General features: G+C 44.1%; 1 protein-coding gene across 2 annotated transcripts in view; it reads right to left on the bottom strand.

The window, feature by feature from the left end:
• Window positions 1–24,747, bottom strand: part of PARG (poly(ADP-ribose) glycohydrolase) — a 2,766,579-nt gene that overhangs the window by 1,815,182 nt on the left and 926,650 nt on the right. The window lies entirely within an intron of this gene.

Raw genomic sequence — 24,747 nt, 5'->3', positions numbered from 1 at the left:
AAGGAGTGGAAGTGGAATCTGTATCCTTGGGAAACTATATTTAAAACTCATTTGTCCTGGGTAATGAGTTCCCAATATTTTGTATGCAGGGCGATCTTTCCCCTAAAGGAACAGTCAGGACCGATTCTTAGAGGGCCAATGCCTACTAAATCTGGGAGGCTGTACTTGCAGGAAATCTTTAACAGTTTGCATAGATTTAGCTTATTCCTCCATCTTTTTAAGTACTTCTGCTTTATTGCCAAACAGGCGGTCTTGGTTTAAGGCAACATCAAGTAATTTAGCTTTAACATGATCTGACAAAGATTGCTCCTTAAGCAAAGCATGCCTTCTCAGTACAGACCCAGTGACAGCAGCCCTGCAAAATGCCTCTAATGAATCAAAACCACACTGCAAAGTATGTTTTCCAACTTGTTAAGCAGAATGCATTAAATCCTGTAATTCTTTATTTTCAGCAGTCAGTAATCATCATCGTTTTCTGTTTAAGCAATCCAGTAATACGCTGCTGATACTTTAACATATGAAATTGGCAGTTAAGTGTATACCTTCTTACCCCATCTATCCAGTGCCCTGGAATCTCTATCAGAGGGGGTAGGGTTTTTGGCAGTAGTAGCCTTAATGCCCTTGGGTCCCTATGAAATGGTCTCAGGATCCGCAGTAGGATTTTTAAGGAGGAACTTGTGAGAGTCAGGTACCCTATAATACCTATCAGGCTTTCTGGGAGCAGGAGGTAAAGTGTCAGGGGCCAGGTTAGACTCCGAGAAGGCATCATCTACAATGTCCAGTACAGGAGGGATAACTAAAGGCCTGTGTTGAGGCAGGAGTAAGAAATCCCTAAGCCTCTTTTTAGAGTCAGAGTAATCCTGGCTTTCCCAATGGAAATGCTCCCTAAGAGTATGCAAGGTTTCACCAAAAGAGAAATTCTCGGAGCAGAGGCAGAGGGAATGGAGTCCTCTGCATCAGAATCTTCAAAGGTAGATAAGGGCAAATCCTGGTCATCAGAGAAAACAGAAATTACAGAATCCTGATCAGAAGGAAAATCAGTCCTAGATCTCTTAGGGTGGCGTCCCCTGATTAGAGTAATAAGGTCTTCAGCCATTCTTATTTGTTTTTTAGGCATACGGGCCTGACCATGTGGTCTGGGTATCGGTTTTCTGGGCATGGATCGAGTTTTAGGCCCTGAAGAAGATGGCGTCAGTTTAATATGCAAGTCAGTAGGCCTGAATACACCCTCAGAAGCCGGTGTCTGCACAGCAGCTCCGGACCCATCCAGAGTAGAGACATCCTCAGGTTCCATAGTTGAAGAAGCATCTTGCGGCATACCAGACTCAGAATGGGTCTCAGTAGAGGCCTATGAATCTGAAGTAGCGAGTATCAGGGGCTGCGAAAGCGGCTCACTGAGTACCGGCAAACTGACAACTAGCTTAGGAGAGGCGTCGTCGGCAGCTTTGGACCTATGCGGTCTGTCTCTGACTTTATTTTTTATTTTTGCGTTTTTTTGGAATGTTAGTAGTCGTTTGGCTTACCAAAGCCATTTCCGGATAATTGAACCAAGTACCAAATGATTTAGATGCGAAAATGAACTGACAACGAATAGTACGAGGTTTGAATAAGGCAAACAACCGACAGTGAGGGACATCGTGTTCTGGGCCTAGGCAAGGAATGCAGTACGAATGAAAATCTTTATGAGGTATTTGCTTTCCACAAGAAATGCAATTGTTAACTTTTACTGACATTGGTTTAGAGCAAGAAACAGGATCCCAACGTGGTACTTAGCTTAGTTGAAGACTTTGGATCTGAAACTCGAAAATGAAAATTTCAGGAGTCGGCCGACTGGCACTTGCAAACTGCTTCTGCTTCAGGCACCGCATGGCAAAAAAGACTGATGTAATGGTGTTGGCTGCATGCTTTATACCCCTGACTGCCTGACGTCATGGAAGATGAGACAGCAACCGACGCAACACCAAAGACTTTGATAATCAGGCCGAGTGAGGGCTACTACAAGCAGATAACCCAAATGTGATGACTGCAACAGTGAAACATGAAGAACATCATTGGTTCTGCAGTCTGTGAAGCCTCTCAGGCAGCATCTGTTCAAATGACCTCCGCCTCTGCCATGGGGAGTCTGTCTCTTGGATTATCTTAGTGAAAATCCTGTGAGTAAAAACATTTTCCTGTCTCCTCTTTAATTCCTAGTGAAGGATCTTTGAGGAGTAGAAAAACTGATTCCTATAGCAGACAAGGTCTTTCCATCCTGTTCACTGCTGGTATGTGGTTCCTTTACCTCAGATCCAATTAGGGTGGAACCATCACAGGGGCATTGATAAAGTATGCCTTGAAGCCTTTCGGAAAATTGCATAGCCACATCCAAGCATGGTGACATATGTTTATACTTGTACCAACTGCTCTTGATATGCCATCAGCTGCATTTGATAAAAGCTGCATGGCCACATTTTAGTAGAATGTAGTGTACACATTTGAGCAGCCACCGTTTTTTGGATGTCTGAAGGTAAACTACCCGAAGCAGACCTGTAATGTTCCTTGATCAAGTCTTTGGAAATGCATCAGGTAAGCTCAGTGCTTGAAGTGCAAAGGTATTGGTGCATTGGTTCATTTTTCCCTACTATGTCCAATTCCTTGACCCCCTGTTAGGGGGATGGAGAGAAGAACTTTGCACAGATAGTTTCTTTGTGGCTGTTGCTACCACCATGGCATTTACAGGAGGGGCTTTAGACCAATGTTTTCTATCCTTTGGGGTGACCAAGATTCTGTCTGTTTTTATAAGTATGGGCTCTGCCATGTCAGGTTATTTCCAAGCTTTCTGAGCAACATGGTTTTTAGTGCATGGGCCAGACCCAAAAGTTTCAAGGAATATGAGCTTCTGTGGACCACCTTCCTTCTGCTTCATCAACTGTAGTATATCCTCAAAGGTGACATCCTCGGGGATGAAGTGTTATCTTGGAGATCCTTCTCCATCATCTAAATCCATGTCTTCAGTGATGAACTCGGGAAAGGAGTCTATGAGCTTCTGTTTAGTAATCTGCTTTTGTGGAACATGTCTCAAGGGCTCGGATGGAGACACTGGAATCGGACAAGGGGAGCTTGAACATCGAGCTGCCTCAAAGTTAAGTAGATCTTTGCCTGTCCCTATCAACTCAAATGAGAGCAAATAGACACAGGATCCACCGGGAGCCAGGATGGCTCCAAACTGCACATAACTGCATTCTTGGCCCGGCCAAGGCCCAATCCACAGACTTGAAAGCCAACTCAGCTAATGGAGCTGAGAAGAAACTACCTTTGATGGCTGACTCAGTAGGCTTCCTAACTCCAAAAGAGGTCAGTTCTGAGAAGGATCTCAGAGCTGAGCTGTTTAGTGCTGAAGCTCTGAGAGGGAGAAATGTCTCAGAAAACTCAAGAGTCGACTCCACCATTGGAGCTCCAAACTTGGCACTTTGGCTATGGGACTTTAGTTGACTCAAAAACACTGGAATAAAAAAAGTAAGATTTGAGGCCGAAGTTGGACAATCCAGGGCTATCAGACTGAATGGTGTGGTAGAAAGATTCGGACCCATAAACATCAAGTCTGGGAAAGAAGTTTGTGTTGGAAAGAGATGGGACAGGTCGAAGGGCCCATTCTTGGCCCTCCTCTGATGACGGCACCAGGAGGACCCTCAGCTGAATCTGTGTTCACAGGAATTTTCTCATCATCCAGTCAACATCCATCTCGGTAAAGCTTTTGGTGGATCAACCAGACCTTGATGAAGAAGCTACAGGCACTAACCTTGATGGTAGCTTGTTTTGGAGTATGGATGAATGCAACTTGGGGCTACCCAGCCTGTGGGAAAAGTAGATTTTGGAGAGGGAGTTTGGTTCTGAGTTGCAGATGGATTCAACTGACTCGACTTATGTGCCAGATCCAGGAGAGGACAGGGATTCTGGGGACCTTTTTCCTGACTTTTCTGCTTTCCTCTCTTCTTGTTTCTTCTCATCTGTTTTTGTCAATGTTTTTCTTTGGATTTTTCTTTCTCCTTCCTCTTCCAAGTAGAGGAAGAAGTGGATGGCTATTTTGATTCAGAAGATATGGTAGTTCTTGTCTGCAGGGGAAGTAAACCCTTGAAGATAAGCTTCTCTTTTCTATCTTGGAGGGCTAAGGTTCCAAAAATGAGACAGATACCGCAGCTGCCCTGAAGATGACAGGGACCTAACAGTAGACATTAAGGGAGCAGGTGTCTTGGGGGAAATTGTGTGTCCAAAAGGTGAATACTTCTTGAATCCGGTAGCCTTGTCAGACATCAGAACAACATTCAAGAGACAAAACTAACCAAGTGTGGATTTGTAAAGAAAACTGGTAATTTAATGGTTTGGTTAAAGGACAGCTCAGAAACCACTTTAGGCATGAAAAAAGGAATAGTATAAAGGAATAGTCTGCCCTGGTGGAATACTAAAATAGGTTAACTGCACATTAAGGTCTGGAGTTCAAAAATTCTACTAGCAGAGGTTATAGCCACCAACATCATCATCTTCTAAGATTAAAAAAACAACTAACTCACTTTAGGAACTTTTTTACAGAAGGCCTGGAATGCCACATTGGTTCTATGGGAAGGCAAACTGAAATGGCAGAAGAATGCACATAAATGTACAAAAGCTAAACCAGTTTTGTAGAGGTCTGACAGATAATCCAGAACCAAAGTCAATTTAGCCTTGTATGGGTCTTGGCACCTGAACTACAGGGGAAATCTCTTCCACTAAGCTAGGTGAGAGTTTGCTGCATTTGGTTTCCTAGCCTTCCTCATAAGCTTTAACACATCATCAGAATACATGTGCCCACCATGGAAATACTGTTAAATCATTCAAACTATCGGCCTCAGAGTGGACAGGTTGGGGTGTACGAGGAACTCTTAGTTTTTAGTCAGAAGATCTGTATGCCGAGGTAGCACTTTCCATTTTCCCCTTGCCATAATGTTTATCAGAGGAAATCAATGTTGTCTTGGCCAAAATGGTGCTACTACAGTCGCTTTGGTTGTTCATCCTTGATTTTCAGAAGTACTCCAAAAAAGATACAAATGAGTTCCTATTTGCGTGTTTATATACCACATTACTGTGTATTTTCTGTCATTATTTGAAGAACTCCTTCCTTTAACATGTAGCTGAAGGTCTTTAGAGCTAGAATGATTACTACCAGCTTTCATATGTATGTGTTTTTTTCATCTTGCCATCCCTTACATTCTGAACTTGGAGGCCTCCCATATGGACTTCCCAAGCTAGGTCCAAAAATCCAAGGTGAGGGGTCACAGTGGTCTAGATTACCTTGAAAGGCATATCTTGGTTTAAGTACCATTTCTGTATCCACCATGAGATCTCCTTTCTGATGCAAGGGAAAAGTGACATAATGGTCTCTAAGGAATAAGAATACTGACACTATCTGTTTCTTAAGAACCACAGTGAAGCTTGTTCATGTGTAGGTGGGTCAAGAGTACCATTAGGATGCGTACAGCCCAACAATGTGAGAATTCCCTCAATAATATTTTTCCCTACTGCAAAAATGTTTGGAAGTCTAAGGTCAGATGAGGCACTCTGCCCTCAGGAAGGAAGGCTCAGTGAGGGGAGGTATCCAGTTATACCCCCCCCCTTAAAAAAACAAGGTCACCAAGGATGTCATGTTTGATTTGCTTTTGCTGACAATGAGACCATAATTCTTGAAGCAAGTCAGGGTGAACTCCAAACCCTTGATAATCCACAGGTGTAACTCAACTAGGATGACTCAGTCATACAAGCTGGTGTAGTTTTGAATACATTTTGTCCTATAAATGCAATTACTGGAGCCAGGCTTTTTTTAAAGACTCTGGCTGTAGTGTACAAGCTATAAGTATAAGGATAAGGATATGAATTGGAAATGTTTCTGTTTCAAAACTGGTAGTAAATTTCTTGTGGATTTTATGCAACTGAGATAAGCAGGTATGCATCCTTTTAGTCCAAGGTAACCATGAGGGCATTGAGTTGTAACAGTGGTGAAAGGCTTCGGAACACCAGCATTTTTAACTTTTGATACAGTGAGAAACTTGTTTAGGTAGGACATGTCTTCAGCGAGCCTTCTTTTCTTTGGACTAGAAATACTTTTGAATAGAATCTCTGCCCTTCCTCTCCAGCTGGGACTTCCTCTATGTCCCCTTACTACAAGATTTATTTTAAGACTGTGAGGAGTGGAGAAATGCTTTTAAACCCTGGATTTGTTTTAAACTGACATTTGTAGCCTCTTTGATGAAAGTATAGTACACATTAATCCTAGCCAATGGTTTCCCAAGTTTTTGAAAGGAAAACTAAGCACCTTTAAACTCTCTGAGGGAAAAAGGAAACTGGGAAAGGGAAAGTAGGGTGGAGTGAGCCAAGGTTTATCTGAGCAGTTCCTACTGAATTTAGGAGCTTCTGCCCTAAGAAGCTTATTCATAGCTTGCATGCTCTTGCTGTTTTCCTCCAGTCTTTTAAAAACTACTTAAGTAAAGGGTCCAGATCCATCTTTACATTATTTGGAAGGGACAGAGTTTTCAACCAAGAACATCTCCTAAATAAATAACAATTTGTGACTGCTGCCTCACACGGTGCATTGATAGAATCATTATCACTTTTCTTGGAGTACTTGGCAATCTGAGCTGAAAGGTCACAATGTTCAAGCATTTTCTGCTTCAGATCCTTATTCTGAATCACCCTCTACCTTGGCCCTCATCTTCACCAGATGAGATTGCTGGTAGTAAACATGAGGACTGGCAGTTCAAGACTCTGAATGAAGGGAATGTTCTTGTTGACTATTCTACTCTGTCTGTGACTGGGAACAAGGCACCTGAAAGTAGCTAAAACTGCTTCTTTGTTAGGGTCCAAGGACACAACAGCTGAATCAGCAAAAGGATTACTATTAAACAAACTTGCAGCAATCCTTGACTCTGTGGTCAGATTTTCTTAGAGCAGATGGAGGGAGTCTGGCACTATAGATGTATTTGAGAATATATCCTCCAGGATGTCAACCACTGGAGGAACACAATCTTTCAGATTCAAGCTTGCCTATGAAAGCTTTGTATCTCAGCTGGGCCTCTGAGTTCTGCTATGTCTTCCAGGAGAACATCTCCTTCATCCTACAAAGTGTGCCCCAAAGGAGAAATTCTTTGGAAGTCGAGCAACAGAAATGGTGTCCTTAGTGTCTGATGCACAAGTGTCAAAGAGGAGATCTGGTTAACATAAGTTAACTCATCTGCTTCTAAATCAGAATCCTCAGGTCAAGGTTCTACCCATTTCTTTTTAAAAGGAGCCTGAAACACATCAGGTATTTCTTATTCTAGACTTTTGGATTTCAAGGAGGACATGAAAATCGCAGCCAGCTTAATCAGCTGGCCAGAAGAAGCCTGGGAAGTGAAAGGGGTTGAAGCACTGTCCGACATAGCCTGAGTTAAGCTGTCTGCCATCACTTTTGTCTCCAAAGCCTTTTGATTTGTGGTTTCAAGCATATCTGTCCTCAAGGCCTTGGTTTACGGGTGGGTGACTATGAAATCAATCCTGTCTCCAGGAACCTCCTCCTCCTGAATGAAAATGCTAGGGATCCTACTTTCCCCCTTAATGATAAGAATACAAGTCTCAGAAATGAAGGGTCTTCAGACTCAGGAGTTACAGCAGACATATTAGTCTTGGAGCACATGTGAGCCAAAGAAAGCATAGCAGCTTGTAGATCAGTAATGCTAGATGCCTTGTCTCAAACAGACTACAAGGTTAAAAACAGTAAAATCATATCTCTGTGCCTGGATTTGCTTGACCCAAAGAGATTTGAAATATCCACTGGGACATCCCCAGTCTCCTGAGGCTTTTCTTCATACCTCCTGTTCGTAGGTTCAGAAGAGATTACTAGGCTAATAGCCCTAGAGCCCTTACAAGCCTAGCCATATATATCCCGAGATCCCCCAATTATCAGTAGTTAGGTGAGTGAAGTTTGCAGAGGTAACAGTCTATAGTAGTTAATACCGACTCCCCTGTCCAGGAGAGACACGGATGCCACTTCAGCAGTTAATTTGCAGTCACCCATCCACTGATCTAGGTTGCATTTCAACAGTGTCAGGGAGGGGCTTTGTTTCACATGAATTAAAAGCTTGTTCCAGAAAGTGTCAGTCTCTGGAAGATGCATCTATCTCCCCAGCATGACCTGTTCATGTCAGAAGTTAGGTTAAAGATCCCTCCTGCAGTCTGATTTATGAATAAGCAGCATTTCCATCAGGGCCGGGTCAGAGACCGCCCTGAAAGCCAGGCTCAGGTCACACCTTAGCAGCCTGTAGGAGACAGAACAGAGTGAAAGGGTTTTCAGTCTTTCTCCGTAAGACTGTGCACACTGTAGTTTCTTGGTAAGAAACTTCTGTGGTCTCTCCAATTGTTGCAGGTGTCTGGTGAGGTAGAAACAAAAGGGAGCATTGTACTCAATTACTGGTCTGATGAGGGCCAAGTACAATGGAATTATATAACATATTTAGATCTAGATGTGATGCATTTACTTATAAGATGTGCCACACAAAAGGATTTCCTTACTACTGTGGATATGTGGTGGTGAAAGTTCAGATTGCTATCAACCTGAATACCTAGATCACATACAATAGATCTGCACTTAGGGGGGTGCTGTCTATAATGCAATTAGCAAGGATGTCAGTTTTCCCAAAGGGAATAATAATGCATTTTTTGCATTTAGCTTTAATCCATGGCTTTGGCACCAGTCATTTGTTTGTGTTAACCCTGTATGCAATTTATTAACATCACTGGGGGGACTCAATGACTGCTCCCAATTTGCAATCATCAGAGAACCTGGTCAGCCACAGGCTGTCCAAGTTTGCCTGGACTTCTGAGAAATAAATTCCAAACAGAAAGGGGCCCAGCACAGAACCCTGTGGTACATCACTGGTGACTGGTCTTTTGCTAGAGGTGCACTCACTCACTTTGACAACATGTGTACTGTCGGCTAGCCGGTTGGCTCTGTTAATGTAGGGGTTAATTCCCAATTGGGAGAGTTTCTCTAGAATACCTGAGTGGGGGATTATCTCCAGAGCCTTGACTAAGTCAAGATATGTGGTATGCACGTTCTTTCTCTCGTCCAGGGCCTTGGTGACTTTCTCGAAGAAATCAACCATGTTTAACAGGCATTATCTACCTTTTAACAAATCTAAACTGCATTGGGTCCAGAGTTTGGAGATTACCTATGCCCTTGTTAAAAAGGGCAATAATGATTCTTTCCATGGCCTTGCAGATGAGGTTAGTCAAGCTTATGTGCCTACAATTCCTAGGGTCCGTTGGTTGATGGTCCCCATTTGTGCAAAGGAATTACAGTTGCTGTCCTTCATTCCACCTGAACATAGCCAATTTGCTGGCTGTGATTAAACAAAGATCCAAGTGAATCTGCTAGGTCATGTTTTAAATTGTTTAAAAGGCAAGCTGGGATGCTGTCTGGTCCTACTGATGCCATGCTTTTGGCCTTGGAGAGAGCCAAGATGACCTGCTCTCTTGAGATAATAGGCTGAAGAATGGTAGTAGGTATACTTTGGGGGATGACTGGAAGAGACAAAGGGGCCAGGTCTGCTCCAAATCTGTCAGCTAGCAGGTTGGCTATTACGTCTGGTTGAGTATGAGTGGTGCCATCCGCAACCAGTTCAGTACACAGTAGGGTATTCCCTTTTAGATTTCAGATGTAGTTAAAGAATGCCTTGTCATTATCCTTAGCTAGGGAGGCTATTTTTGCGTCGTAATTAGCTTTGGAGGACTTGACAAGATTTCTGACTTGTTTCTTTAAGCTAGAGAGGGACTTTCTCCACTGCTGAACCAGTTCCCTCTTGTTCTTGGACAGCAGTTTCTTTCTCTTTTTACACAGCCTGTTAACACTATGGGCCCAACAGGGTGGCTTGTTTTTTGGGCAACATCTGGTTTTAATTTGATCAGGTACAGCCGATTCTATACAACTGCTTAAGTAGTTAAACAGGGCACTGGTGTACACCTCTGCATAGGAGTCCGTGTTTTGTACGTTTTTGAGTTTGATGGGGTATCTGGTCTTATATCAAATAAGACTGATTTATGGTCCAATCTTACAAGGGAGGACATCACATGGGGGGGGGGGTGCAATGCTCTCTCATGTTAGTGAGTACTATGTCCAGGACAATTGAGCCTCTTGTGGGTGTGCCAACTAGCTGTTCCACAGCATTTGCATTGACAATGTCCAAGAACCTCTGAGCCAGCATGTTTGTGGTCAAGTATGTTACCCAGTCGATGGTAGGATAATTAAAATCACCCATGGTAAGGTGATGGGCTGTATGGCCTGTGACTCCAGTAAATCCAGGTATGCAGTATGCTTTACCGGTTTTATGGTGGGGGACTTATAGTTTGCTATGATGTGGTAGGGGGCTTTGCCTACAGTTAATTGGACATGGAGTAGCTCAAGAGAGTCACGCTGTTTGACCAGTTTTGAGGTGTACTTATCCTTAATGAAGATGGATACACCTCCTCCTTGGTTCTTTCACACTCAGTATGTGGTCTGAATATATAGAAGGTACTGTAGCCCTGCACAGCCAAAGTGCTTTTCATGCCTTTGAACCTTCTCTTGGTAACAGCACAGACATAGTACAGTTGTGTACACTTACCATAAATGTAGATGTTCGAGTGTATTCACTGTTGCAGTCAACACACTTGGGTTATCTGCCTGCAGGTAGCCCTCAGTCAGCCCGAAAACCAGAGTCTTAGTATTTCTGCAACTGATGCTGTAGTTTCTTCCATGACGTCAGGTCGTCAGGGGTATAAAAACAGGCAGCCAACGCCATTACATCAGTTTTTCTTGCCCCAAATGCCAGGAGCCCCCAAATAGGGAGATAAATGGTGTGGAAACTACTACCAGTAAAAAGTAAATACCAATACCATTTGGAATAGCCATAGAGAAGAGAGAAAGAAAGATAGAGAAAACCAGGGGGCAGGAGGGAGGGAAACCAAGACTGCAACAGTGAATACACTCGAACATCTACATTTATGGTAAGTGTATACAACTGTACTATGTTCGTCGTGTTTCACTGTTGCAGTCATCACACTTGGGTTGTTTCCCAAAGCTGAGGAAGGGTGGAGGCAGTCAAGAAGAGTTAGGGCTGGCTAGTAGGCCCTGCAAGACTGCTGTAGCAAATCCTGCCCTGGATTTGGAAAAGACAGATAAGTGGTTATGCTTGGTGAAGGTGTGTACAGAACTCCAGGTTGTAGCTTCCAGAATGTCCTTGGTAGGGACACCCCCGAGAAATGCTGTAGAGGTAGAAGTAGCCCTAGTGGAATGTGTTCTGACCCCCTGAGGGGGTGGTTTTCCATGGTGCTTGTAGCAGAAATTAATGCAGTGTGCTATCCATTTGGAAATATTTTGTTCAGAAATGGCCTTGCTCTCTGCCCCTGTTGCAAAGCTGACGAGCAGCTGGTCAGATTTTCTGAGAGGCTTAGTCCTATCAAGGTAGAATGTGAGCTGTCCGTCACATCCAAAGAGTGCAGGATCTTTTCCCCTTTATTTTGAGAGTTACGGAAGAAGGTTGGCAAATGGATGGATTGGTTTAGGGTCACACTGGACATAGAGACTCACTATGGCATAAAGAACGGGTTAGTCCTGAGGGAAACCCTGTCAGCATGGAAGATAATAAAAGGTTCCACAGCCATCAGTGCCTGTAGCTCAGATACTCTTCTAGTTGAAGTGATGGCTAGAAGCAAGGCTGTTTTCCAAGAGAGGAATTTTAACTCTGCTGAAACAGCAGCTCAAAAGGGGGAAGAGTGAGCTTTTCCAATACAAAGTTAAGGTCCCAAGCAGGGGTGGGTGCTCTCCTTGGGGGCCTTAAGTTGTTGGCCACACTTGGGAACTGTTTGATGAGAGGGTGAGAAAATAGAAGTGGGTCAGTATTGTAATGAGCCAAAATGACAGAGGCATGAATCTTAATAGAGGAGAAGGATAGGCCTCTGTGGAGTAGCTCTGCTAGGTAATCCAGGATTAGAGGTAAGGTGGGCAATGCTGTGTCCTTTCCTTTAGACTGAATCCAAGAACAATATCTTTTCCATTTTTCCGCAGAGGAATTCCTCGTACTAGGCCTTCTGGTTTCAATAATGATGTCCAGCACCTGTTTACTTAGGGTTGCTGGTGGAGTATTCAAGGAATAAGCCAGGCTGCAAGATTTAGGGTTTGCAATTGTGGATGCAAAATCTGTCCCTCCTGCTGTGACAGCAGGGTAGGGGTCTGGTGTGGGTGCCAGGGTGGCACCGTTGTCAGGCTGCGCAGGAGTGGGAACCAGTGCTGGTGTGGCCAGTCCAGGGCAATCTGAATTGTCCTTGGTCTGTCTTCTTTTATCTTGAATAGTACTCTTGAGAGAAGGGGCAGAGGGGGAAGACATAGATTGAGAGGTTTTCCCATTGAAAGGATAGGCCATCCACCTTCCAGGCCCTGCTGTGAGGGTTCCTTGTGCATAATTTGCTTAACTGATAGTTGTGGAGGGAGGCAAAAAGATCCACCACTGGGATCCCCCACCTCTGGAACAGAATTTTGAAGGTGTTGGTCTCCAACTACCACTCATGTGGGTCCAAAGCTGTGCTCCACAGAGTCATGGCTAACCTGCAGAGTGGGTAAGAATGGGTTCCCCCCTGCTTATTTATATACCACATAACTGTGGTGTTGTTTGTTTTTATCAGCAGTTGTCCTGGAAGGATTAGGTATCTGAAAGCTGTCAGAGCATTCTCTACAGCTAGCATCTCCTTTTGGTTGATGTGCAGGAGAATTTGGCTTGGGCACCAGTGGCCCTGAATGCATTTGCCAGCCATGTGGGCCCCCCCATGCATAGTCTGATGCATCTGTGGTCAGGGTTTAGGCGCCATGGCATAGAGTAAAATCCAGTCCCTTGTTGTGGTTGCATGCTTCTGCCCACCAAAGGAACTCTGCCCACAGACAAAGTATGACAGGAATGACCGTTTTCAGGTCCTGAGAATGTTGATACCAAAGACTTTTTAAGTACCATTGAAGTTTCCTCATATGTAGTCTTGCATATGGAATTAGCAGAATACGTGAGGCCATGAACCCTAGGGCTTGCAGTATTTTTCTTGCAGTTAGCTGAGTTCTGGTGGCCATTTGTTTTAAGTAGTCTGTAAGATAGACCTGTTTTTCTGAAGTGAGAAATGCCATCTAGGAAGTTGTGTCCAAGCTTTCTCCCAGGAATACAATCTTTTGACTGGGCACTAGTTGTGATTTATTTTCGTTGATGGTGTACCCCAAAGAAGTGAGAAGGCTTTTTACAAATGCCAGGTGCTGAAGCAGCAATTCCTGACTGTCCGCCTGAATCAGGCATTCATCCAAGTATGGGTAAATTTGGATATTTCTCTGCCTGCAGTATGCAATGGCTGGAGCCAGGCATTTTGTGAATACCATGGGCGCAGTAGATAAGCCGAAGGGAAGTGCAGAGAACTAATAACGCAAAGATCCTGCCCTGAAATGTAGATATTTCCTGCATGATTCCCTGACGGGGATGTGCATATAAGCTTCTTTTAAAGTCTAGGGTGACTAACCAGGCATCCTTGGCTAGCATAGGGAGAAGCTGTTGCAGGGTAAGCATCTTGAATTTTGGGACCACCAGGAAGGTGTTGAGAATTGAAAGATCCAGGATTGGGCACCAAAAGCCCTTTTTCCTGGGTACCAGGAATAGTCTGGAGTAGAAATCCTGACCCTTTGTTCTACTGGAACTGGCTGAATAGTTCTGATATTGAGCAGGGAAAGAACTTGGTTTTGAGCCTCTGCCCACTGGTTTGGAGGAAGGTCTGGAAACCCGCGTTGGGTTGGCAATGAATGGATATAAATTTTCTAACCCTGGGATAAAATATTGAGGACCCATCGGTCCTGAGTAATGGACATCCAATTTTTTGCATGAAGGGAAAGTTTTCTTCCTAGGGGCGCAAACAATTGGGCAAGGCTGGGAAGTAAAGTTGAGAAGTCATTGTGAACTTTTTCCATAGGGAGGTGGCTTACTACTCCCTGTTTTAAGGGTGGGAGCACTCCACTGCTTAGATCTCTGCATACCCTGGGACTGTAGTCTGGGTGGTCTGTTTCCCCTGGGTCTTGTTTGGGAAGGCCGGGTGGGGGCTCTAAAGGACCAGTGTTTTGATGGGCAATGCCTACTGAATTGAGGTGGTTGCACTTGTAAGAATTCTTTAACAGTTTGCATAGATTTAGCATTTTCTTCCATCTTTTTAAGAACAACTTCTGCTTTGGGGCCAAACAAAACATCCTTACTTAAAGGAGAGTCTAGTAATTTGGATTTGACATGATCTGGCAAGGTCTGCTCCTTCTGCGAAGCATGTCTTCTCAGTACAGAGCCAGTGACTGCAGCTCTGCAAGATGCTTCAAGGGCATCAAAGCAACACTGCAAAGTATGCTTACTAACTTGGTTTTCAGAATGCATAAGCTCTTGCAAATCTTTATTTTCTGCACAATCTGGAAATATTACCATTTTTTGTTTAATTAGTTCCATAATATGTTGCTGGTACTTCAACGTGCGAAACTGGCAATTCAATGTCCTGATAGCAAAAGTTGCAGAGGTATATACCTTCTTACCCCATCTGTCTAAAGCTCTGGAATCCCTGTCCGAAGGGGTAGGATTTTTGGCTGTAGTATCCTTAACACCTTTAGGTCCCTGGGAAATGATCTCTGGATCAGCAGTAGGATTCTTGAAAAGAAACTTGTGGGAATCAGGTACTCTGTAGTAACTGTCAGGTTTCCTAGGGGCCGGAGGTAAGGTGTCTGGAGTAAGACTGGATTCCATGAAAACATCATCCACAACATCCAGGACAGGGGGAATAGCTAAAGGCCTGTGCTGAGGTAGCTCTAAAAGTTCTCTGAATCTCTTTTTGGACTAAGGATAGTCTTGGCATTCCCAATGGAAATGCTCTCTTAAAGTAAGCAAGGTTTCACCAAAAGAGAAATACTCTAGAGGGGAGGCAGAGGGAATGGGTTCCTCTGCATCTGAATCCTCATAGGCTGATAAGGGCATGTCCTGATGATCAGAAAGGTCAGAGTCATCGGACTCCTGGTCTGTAGAATCTGAAGGCGACTGAATTCTTTGTCTCTTAGCAGGGGAAGGCTGGCTTCCCCTAATTAGCATTATAAGATCTTCAGCCATTCTAAGCATTTGTTTTTGTGGCATGGGGGCCTGAGCTTGCGCTTTGGTCATCAGTTTTCTAGGAGTAGTGCGTACTCTGGGCCTAAGAAACTCGATAGTTTTGGCTAAAAAAGAAGTCGTCGGTTTGATTCGAACATCGGTAGGTCGGAAAACACCCTCAGAAGCCGGTGCCTGCACAGCGGCTCCGAACCCATCCAAGGTAGAGACATCCGCTGGTTCCATAGTCGAAGAAGCATCTTGCAACATACTGGATTCAGCAGAGGCATCAGGGGCAGCAAAGGCATCGCACTGAGTACCGGTGGACTGGTGGCTATCATAACGGAAGCGTCGTCAGCAGTTTTGGACCTTTGCTGTCTGCTCTGTTTTATCCTTATGTTTTTTTCAGAAGATCGGTAGTCAGATGGCTTACCAAAGCTATTTCGGAATACGCAGATAGAGAGCGAAAGAATTTAGCAACAAAAATAGCCTTACGATGAATGGTTCGTGCGTTAAACAAGGCACAAAACTGACAGCGATGGACGTCGTGGTCTGGGCCTAAACAGATGATGCAGTAAGAATGAAAATCTCTGTGAGGTACTTGCTTTCCACAGGCAAAACAATTGTTAACTTTTTCTGACATCGGTTAGAGCAAGAAAAAACAATCCCAAACGGGGTACTTAGCTTTAGAAGACTTAAGGATTATCAACTCGAAAAATGAAAATTTGGGTCTATATTAGATCAGTGAACGCTTAAAAAAGCGAACGCTAATTGATCGAACTTATGTAAGCGAAAGCTTACAATCTCGAACTGTCAAGAACAGCGATTTTTTTCCTAGGGAAAACAAATCGCTGATCCAAAACACATACACACAACACAAGCACACCAAACAAACAGCAATCCACACACATACACCTAAAATCTGATACCTAACCCTACACTAAACTATACACACACCACTAACTATCCACTTACCTTAACCCAAACCCTAACCCTAAGGTCCGTCACTATCACACACTCACCTCACCCGCTCCCTAACCCTAACTCACCTAACCTGCCCTAACCCTCACGTCCACACACTCGCACACATACCTAACCCGCGCCCTATCCCTAACTCATCTAACCCGGCCTAACATTCACATCCACACAATCGCACACTTACCTGAATCCGACCTGTAACTTTCCACCACAGCACTGAAAATACCGAAGCAACAGAAATGGACAACTGAATTCTTTCCCTAGGAAAAAATTTGGGTTTCTGTTGCTTCAATATTTTAAACATTCGCTTACATAAGTTCGATCAATCAGCGTTCGCTTTTTTAAGCATTCGCTGATCTAATAGAGACCCCGAAAATTTCACTTGCAAACTGCTTCTGCTTCGAGCTCCTCCTCGGCAAGAAAAACTGACGTAATGGCGTTGACTGCCTGTTTTTATATCCCTGACAACCTGACATCATGGAAGAAGTGACAGCATCCAACGAAGAAATACTAAGACTCCAGTATTCGGGCCGACTGAGGGCTACCTGCAGGCAGATAACCCAAGTGTGATTACTGCAACAGTGAAACACGAAGAACATCAGGATCTTCCAAACTGAGGAGTTCAGTTTCTTGTTTAGAAACCTAGCATTAGGCAGCAGTACCTTGAGTTTATCTACAGAAGATTTGGTTATGTTGGGAGGTTAGTTATTTTGTAGCACACAAAACAGAGCAATGCTGAGGTTAATCAAGTCCATGAACGAACAATGTAAAAATGCAAAGCGAAAAACGCGTACTATGGAAACACCAAAATAACAAAGTGTAATTTTAGCAGAGCTTTCAGGTTCAACAACCCTTCTTCAGTGCATTAAAACAAACACTTAAATCAATTCTCCATTTTATAAAATATTTAACTGAAACGTGACACAGCCAACATTCCCTATTTAAAAACACAGTACTGAAATATTAAGAAAAAGAAATACACAAAGATTGTGTCTAAAATTCATTACTGCTTAAAATGTATATTAATCAATGAAAACATGTCTGTTTCATCTTTTCATCTTCAAGATGGGTTTAATGCTAACATGAGCATTTATCCCAGGCTCTATATCTGCCTGTAGATGTATGATCCAATTATATTCACATATTTCTAATTTATTATTTATATCTCCACCCCTCTGATTTTTTTGCACAACTTGGACAGCTCTAAAATTAAATTCATGGTCAAAACCCTTGTCAATGTATTTAGCCTGGGCATTTGTGGTGATTCTCCTGTGGATTTCTGAGTAAATCAATAATATGGTCTTTTCGTTTGTGAGTGCACTTACCTATGTAAAATGAAATGCATTTGACAGAGCTGGCAAGATATACAATATTGACTGTACTGCAAGTTGCGAAGCATCAAAAAAGATATTTCCATTTAGTAACTGGGTAAGTAAAAAAGTTGTCATTTAATATGTGTTTACAGTTTATACAGTTAAAACAGGGAAATGTCCATATCCTTAATGAATGACCATTTCTAATGCTGGATGACATATCTTTGTAACATAATGGCTTTTTAAAATCTGAACAGTTATGGTAGGTAAATGACGTTTTTTGATCACTAACCCCCTTGATTTCTGACATAGTTTCCAATATGCTTAAATTTTTAGTAATTATATTCTTCACTTGATCTACACGCCTAGTATATGTTGTAATGTATCTTAAAGGTTCCACCCTATTGTACCTTGCAGAATTTTCCTTCTCAGAATTCAATGATTTAAAATATGGTCTAACCTGATGTTCCCTACAAACAATGACCTGTGCTTTAATGCTATCCAAAAATCTTTCTTATATCCCCTTTCTACGAACTCCTGCAGCATTTCATTCATTTGTTCCTTGCATTTTGTGCCATCATGGTTCAAACTGAAAGAATACTGTAATGAACATATAGGTGTTCCAATCTTGTGACAGAAATGTTTGGAATTAAACTGCAGTGTCACTCTGGGCACTTCTTTACTGTGTTTTTACATTAGCAGGACTGGGATTAATCATCCAGTGGCAGTACATGTTTACCTGGTCTAGCTGAGCTGGGAAGCACACAATATATATATATATATATATATATATATATATATATATATATATATATACATATACAGAAACACACACACACACACACACACACACACACACACACACACACACACACTTATTTGTTTGCACTTCTCTTATATTCTGTGTCTGTACATTAGCAGTTTTAGGGAAAAACTCTACTGTCTGCTGCTGCTTTAAGTTGCAACACCCACTGGTCCAAACTTTTGCTTAAATTCTGGTAGACAGCATGACCTTCATATCTTCCCACATCAGATCTTGACCACAGATAACTTGGAAATGGCAAGAGAGTGCGCATACCTGCAGTCTCAAAGAAGTAGGGTGCTGGTGTCCCAGACAAGCAAAATTGCACATAAACATAAAAGAGGTGATGGCTTACAAAACCTTCTGAACAGTCTGGAAACTTGGGACAATTAGGAGGGGGATCAGAAGCCTGGCATGGGGGGCTGGGGGAGGAAGGAGGAGGCTGGCACTGTCAGCTGTTTCTCACAGAAGAAAGAGCACAGAATGGCCCCAGACCACTCTCTTTCTTCTTGCTGTTATTTCCTTTCCTCTGTAGCCTTCTTATCTTTTTACAGTTTGCTTTTTCCCTGCCCGTAACATTAAAGTAATTGCTTAAAGGGGTAACTTTTGCTGTATTTGGGAAAAGAATGGTGAAAGACATTTGACTGACTCCAGAGTCTGCCTTCTGTCCTCCAATTTTTTTAAACACTAATTATTTAAGTGACATTAAGGAGATGAGCCTTTACATAGTCAGACAAGGATGGATTCCTCAGCCAAGAATGCCTCCTGCTAAAGGACTATACTGCAACAGCCATGAATGCTGTATCCATAGCTTCAATGCCCACATTTCTAGCATGTTAACATAGCCTAACTGTAGAACACTCTGGGCTTGACTGATCATAGCTGCCTTCTGTTTTTTATCCTGCACTCCCCCTACTATGCTGCAATTGCTTAATGATATGCAATTATCATGGTAGAATATGGGTCGGGTATAAATATTTAAGGTCCTGAATGCTAGTTATGCTGAACTGTATATTTTTTTCCAAACCAGTCAGACAATCAGCTTTTCCTGTCAAAGGGAAGAGTATTCTACAACAGAGCCAGTCTGCTTCCATTAGCAGTTTCCAGAGACACTCTCTCTGGATTTACAACAGGGCTCTAACTTGTGATGATCCTGAACCTGCTGATTTCTGTCAGGTCTCTGGGGGGGTGGGGGGTGCTAAGAATCTGGCTTCAAAAATGTTGCATTTAAAAGGGCTTCCTGGAGTAAAGGGATAGCCACTGACTTTGGAGGCCCTATACCCAGAAGATCCCAGTATACCTTCTGAGAATCGGAGGACAGCTGAAAATCACTAGATGGGTTTTCTCATCGCTGAGACACTGCCCCCAAATGTCATGCCCTTTAGCAGAGAACTAAAGGCCAAAATATCCTCATGATCTGTGTCAAAGTCAGGAGGGAAGGAAAGATGTGACCCATTGTCCAGTTCCTCCTACTTCATAGATTTGGAGGAGTCTGAGTCTCTAATAGGACAGACCTCCTCCCTTAGGAGGGATGTTCTGAATCTAGCTGCACATAAACTGCAGAAGAACCTGAGCCAACTTAGCCCAGTCCTAGAAGGGAGGCAGGCAGGGGCCATGTGGTGATGTCCACCAAGATCCAGCTAACATAACAGATGCCTTAGGTACATGCATCAGGGTGTTACATGGATAGGCAGCCATTGGGGAGTTGGGAATCCTAGGAGGAACATCCTTGGATTCCAACTTGAAGGTGAAGATGTCTTCTTAGAAACTAACTGTGGGGATTATGCCTTCCTATGTCATTATATAGTGAATTTCAGGAAGATGTCTGATAAGTGTACAGCCTGGTTTTTGCTCCAGTGGGATGTGCTTGGGCACAATGACCTTCCAAGAAAAGATGTCAGAGGTCTCAGTTGTGGCAGGTACCAGGGCCTGCTCAAGTGCCTCTGCAGAGCGGACACCCTCAGACCTAAGGATCTCTGATAATCTTGAAAATTCAATGGTTTCCCTTTCTTTGGCCCTATGACTGCACTTCTTGGATATACATGCCACCTTGCTGGTGCATGCATGAAGGCAAGATGGATAACTTTAAAAGGATGGAAAGCATTTGTTTGCCCTGGTATACCTGGAAGGTTTCCTGCATTCTCTTTACCCTGGTATACCTGGAAAGTTTCCTGCATTCTCTAAAATATTCAGATAAAACTCCTGGTAGACACTACAGCTACCCACATTGTGCTCTGGAGCTATGCAAAAACACTGGCCATGGAAGTCTTTATTAGATACTTGGAGCTTGCATTCATACCTGGTAGCTTCCTCAGAAGAAAACATTATACACACACACACACACACACACACAGACACACACAGACACACACAGACACACACAGACACACACAGACACACACAGACACACACACACACACACACACACACACACACACACAGACACACACACACAGACACACACACACACACACAGACACACAGACACACACACACACACACAGACACACACACACACAGACACACAGACACACACACACACACACACACACAGACACACAGACACACAGACACACAGACACACATACAGACACACACCTCCGTGTCTGTTCCCTAGACACTTATTAACAAAGTGCAGAAAATAATAAAAGTAGGGAAAATAGTATTCAATGTGAAGTGGCAAAGTGATGGTTCAGAAAGACTTCAAATTTTGGGAACAACTGAGAGACAGAATGGGGGGATAATTATTACACAGGATGAGGTAAAGGAAAAGTTTGGTTTAAAGGAGGGTGACTTCATTTGGTTCTAGGAAATTAACTAAATTAAAAGTACTAGAGAGACTGAAGGAAAAATGTAAAAACACCAATAAGTCCAGAACACAAGAAGCACAATTTAAATCTTCAATAAGTAAGTTCTAAAAAGTACTTCATAACAACTACCAAAATCAACCTGGAGAATATTCCTTGCAAAGCCTGCTATGGACACAGAGAGAAAGAATCTAATTTGTAATGCCTGGTAAAAGTGCACAGATAACCAAGTTACAGCCTACAGTGTATTTCTAGAATCCTAACTGCCACAGAAGTAACCAAAGTGGGCCCTGATCTTGCCTGAATTAGGAAGTGTAACAAAAAAGCAATAAGCATGAGACAACCATTTTAGACTCTCCCCGGGATTCATGAACCTTGCGCCAGGCGCACGCATAGCGTAGGCGCCACAACGCCAGATATGGCCGCCGAGCGATTTAGGTACGATCCAATTCCACGTGCACTACCGGCGTGCGCCTGAGTTGCGCCGCCTCCAGCGTAGGTATGTTAAACACCCCATGTGCGGTGTTGCACCATGCAAATGAAGGCATATAGCGATCCATGAAGTGGCACAGGCGTAGCATAAGGGCATGGCAATGTAAACCAAAAAAAACAGTTTACATATATCCAAACATGACATAGGAGTAACGGAAGGCTGTCAACGTCAGGTATCATACTGTTGCAATATGCCAATGGCGAAAGACACCGAGAATGTCAAAAGAAAACATGCACAAAATGTAAATAATGACATAAATGGTATGTCCAGAAACCACAGCAGAACCCTAGGACATGTCCGGAAGGTGCGAAACAATGAAATAATATGACAATGTCATAAAAGAGCAGTATAATACACATCAGCTTCACAGCCACAATACACCATAGTATGCATGGAAAGCCACAACCACGCAAGGGTTGCCAAGGAGTGGCGGCAGTGTTCGCGCCGTAACTATGTATTAGTAGTCAATGCCATGCAAATGAGGCAGATAATACTGAATCGCAAAACCCCCGCCGGCGTAAGTCTGCACCAAACGGCGCAGCGGTAATACACCGAGGAGTGGCCCAGAGGGAATACATGTCAATCGCAGAGGGGTGTACCACTGTAGGAGGAAGCACACTGGAGCCCAGCAAACATGGGCTGTACAATGCACATCACAGCAGCAGGACCGGCGTGTGGGGAAATAGTTGCGCTGAGAGCACACAATGCGCGCAGAGATGCATGTGCACGAGGATGACTACGTTCCCCTAACCCAGTCATGTGACGGCCGCCCCGTCAACAACAACGGATACAGGAAGGTGATGCGGAGAATATGAGGAAATGCGGAAGCAGTGTAATTGGAGTCGTAATGAGCAATCAACACCAATCAACCCACGAAGGGCAATTGGCGGCAGCTGACAACTCTGCATGCAGAAACCCGCAAAACGGGATAGGAGGCATATGAATGCAAAGAAAGTAGGGGATGTAGCAGAATTGCAAAGAGTGAAGAACCGATACAGCACAGCCAAGTAGAGAGGCAGCATAACGGCGGCGGGAGACAAAATGCATGATATGCCATGTCCCAGCAACGAGACATGACAGGGCTCTGCAGGATGCAGTCCAGGAAATAGTATGCGCAACGTGCAGAAACAGTAAGGTAAGGTCTAAAGCTAAACCAATGCAGGCAAGTGTAATGTAACACCAAAGGCAACAGTGTTGCAGTGCCAACGGTAAAACACGGAAGATAATCCACAGATACGGCGCAGACACACCCAATGACATCACCGGGTGTACAGCACAACAGTATAAAGTGTGAATGCACACAACACACAGCGCGTATTCCCAAACGCCGCACTTTAGGGTGTAAACACACGTGGAACTTTTAAAATGTATATGTTGGGTGCCGACGTGGCAGTGATACATCAGCATGTGTCAGAGACAGACGGAGTTGCGGAGGAGGATGCCGACAACTACCGTAGGCCTCAGAGGAGAAGGAGAGTGTTCAGACCAAGGGTAACCTACCAGGGGCTACAAGACCTGGAGATAGTACAGCATTACAGGGTGGACAGGGACACGTTACAGCAAATAGCGGAGCTGTGCCGGCCACGCCTGAGAACAAGAAACAACAGAGGGGTGCCCATCCCAGTGGGCAAAAAGGTATGTGTAAGCATGCGAATACTGGCTACAGGTACCTTTCAAAGGCCAACCGGGGATATAATGGGCATCTCACAGGCATCAGCATCCAGGGTACTACACCAGTTTCTGGATGCCATGTTACGACATGCCCATGAGTATATATACTTCCCCAGATCTCAGGAGGAGTTGGCTAGCAATATGCACCACTTCCACCGTGTGGCACAATACCGGAGGTACTGGGTGCGATAGACTGTACGCACATACAAATCAAGTCACCACCTGGGAGCAGGGTAGACGCTACATAAACCGCAAGGGATTCCCCTCCATCAATTGCCAGGTCGTGTGCAATGCGCAGGGCATTATCATGGATGTGTGTGCTGGCAGCCCTGGAAGCTACCACGACTCCCATATCTGGCATGCCTCACAGCTGTATCAGGTATTCGCCAGGGGGGACATCACACAAGGCCACCTTGTGGGGAATGCTGGCTATGCACTGGAGCCGTGGATGATGACACCCATCAGAAATGCACACACACACATGCAAGAACGCCATAATGAGGCACACGCACAAACCAGAATAATCATAGAGCGTGTGTTTGGGATGCTGAAATCACGGTTCCGGTGCTTGGATACATCCGGTGGAGCCCTGCAGTACTCTCCAGGCACATGTGCTCACATATTCATAGTATGTGCCATGCTACATAATATGATCCTGAGGAAACAGCTGCTGCAGGGACATAATGGTGAAGGGCCACAAAGCCCACCACAACTGCCAAGGCAAGCACAGGCACAGTGGGCTCAGCGCCATGAACACACTGTGCCAGCCCCAGTAGGCAGACGGAGGCGTACCCAATATGCCTATGCCCTAGCAAAGAGGGAACGTATAGCACATACTCTGACAGCGTAGGCCCCATGGACTGACACCTCCCTACCTGCACACACAGTGAAATGGACGGCACACAAACATGGCCACCCGTAATGTGTACCGTATGGGTGGTCCCATGTGTGACTCCAACATAGGCAGCACCCAAACACTGCACACCCAACAGCCAGCGGAGCATGGAGCGTAACACCTTAACCGTACGCGGGTCCTACAGCAGACGGCGTTGCTGTATGCTGCCACGTTCGCCGCAAGGTGTATACATATGTACATATGTGCATACACAGATATGGAGATAGATATCATGACACACATAGAAATATATGTACACATACACATATATAAAGTACAACAGGTAAGACAGGGAATCAGAGGGATGCAAGGTGACAGAGAAGTAAGACGCGATATCTGTACATAGTAAACATAGTGAACGACAACCTGAGTATCCGGGAGGGTTGACAGAACAGGAAACGTCACCCATGGAAAGGTCAACCTACCTAAATGCATAATTAAGTCGGGATGATCGCCAGGCCACGGTACAGTAATAGTACATGTGCGGGTAATATTATGAGGATATGAGGGTGGAGGTAGATACCGCCACCGGTGATCTGAACAGCGCAGGTACTGTGTGCAACCGTCCCTGTGACAGCGGCAGTATGTGTATGTGTGCGGTGAGGGTGTGGTGTGTTCCGGCTGTGAGTGTAATGTGTG

Source organism: Protopterus annectens, chromosome 14.part0, assembly GCF_019279795.1.
Source record: "Protopterus annectens isolate FY-2018-M chromosome 14.part0, PAN1.0, whole genome shotgun sequence".
Lineage (NCBI taxonomy): Eukaryota > Metazoa > Chordata > Ceratodontiformes > Protopteridae > Protopterus > Protopterus annectens.
The sequence above is the reverse complement of the archived record's forward strand: the minus strand, read 5'-3'. Positions and strand labels throughout refer to the sequence as shown.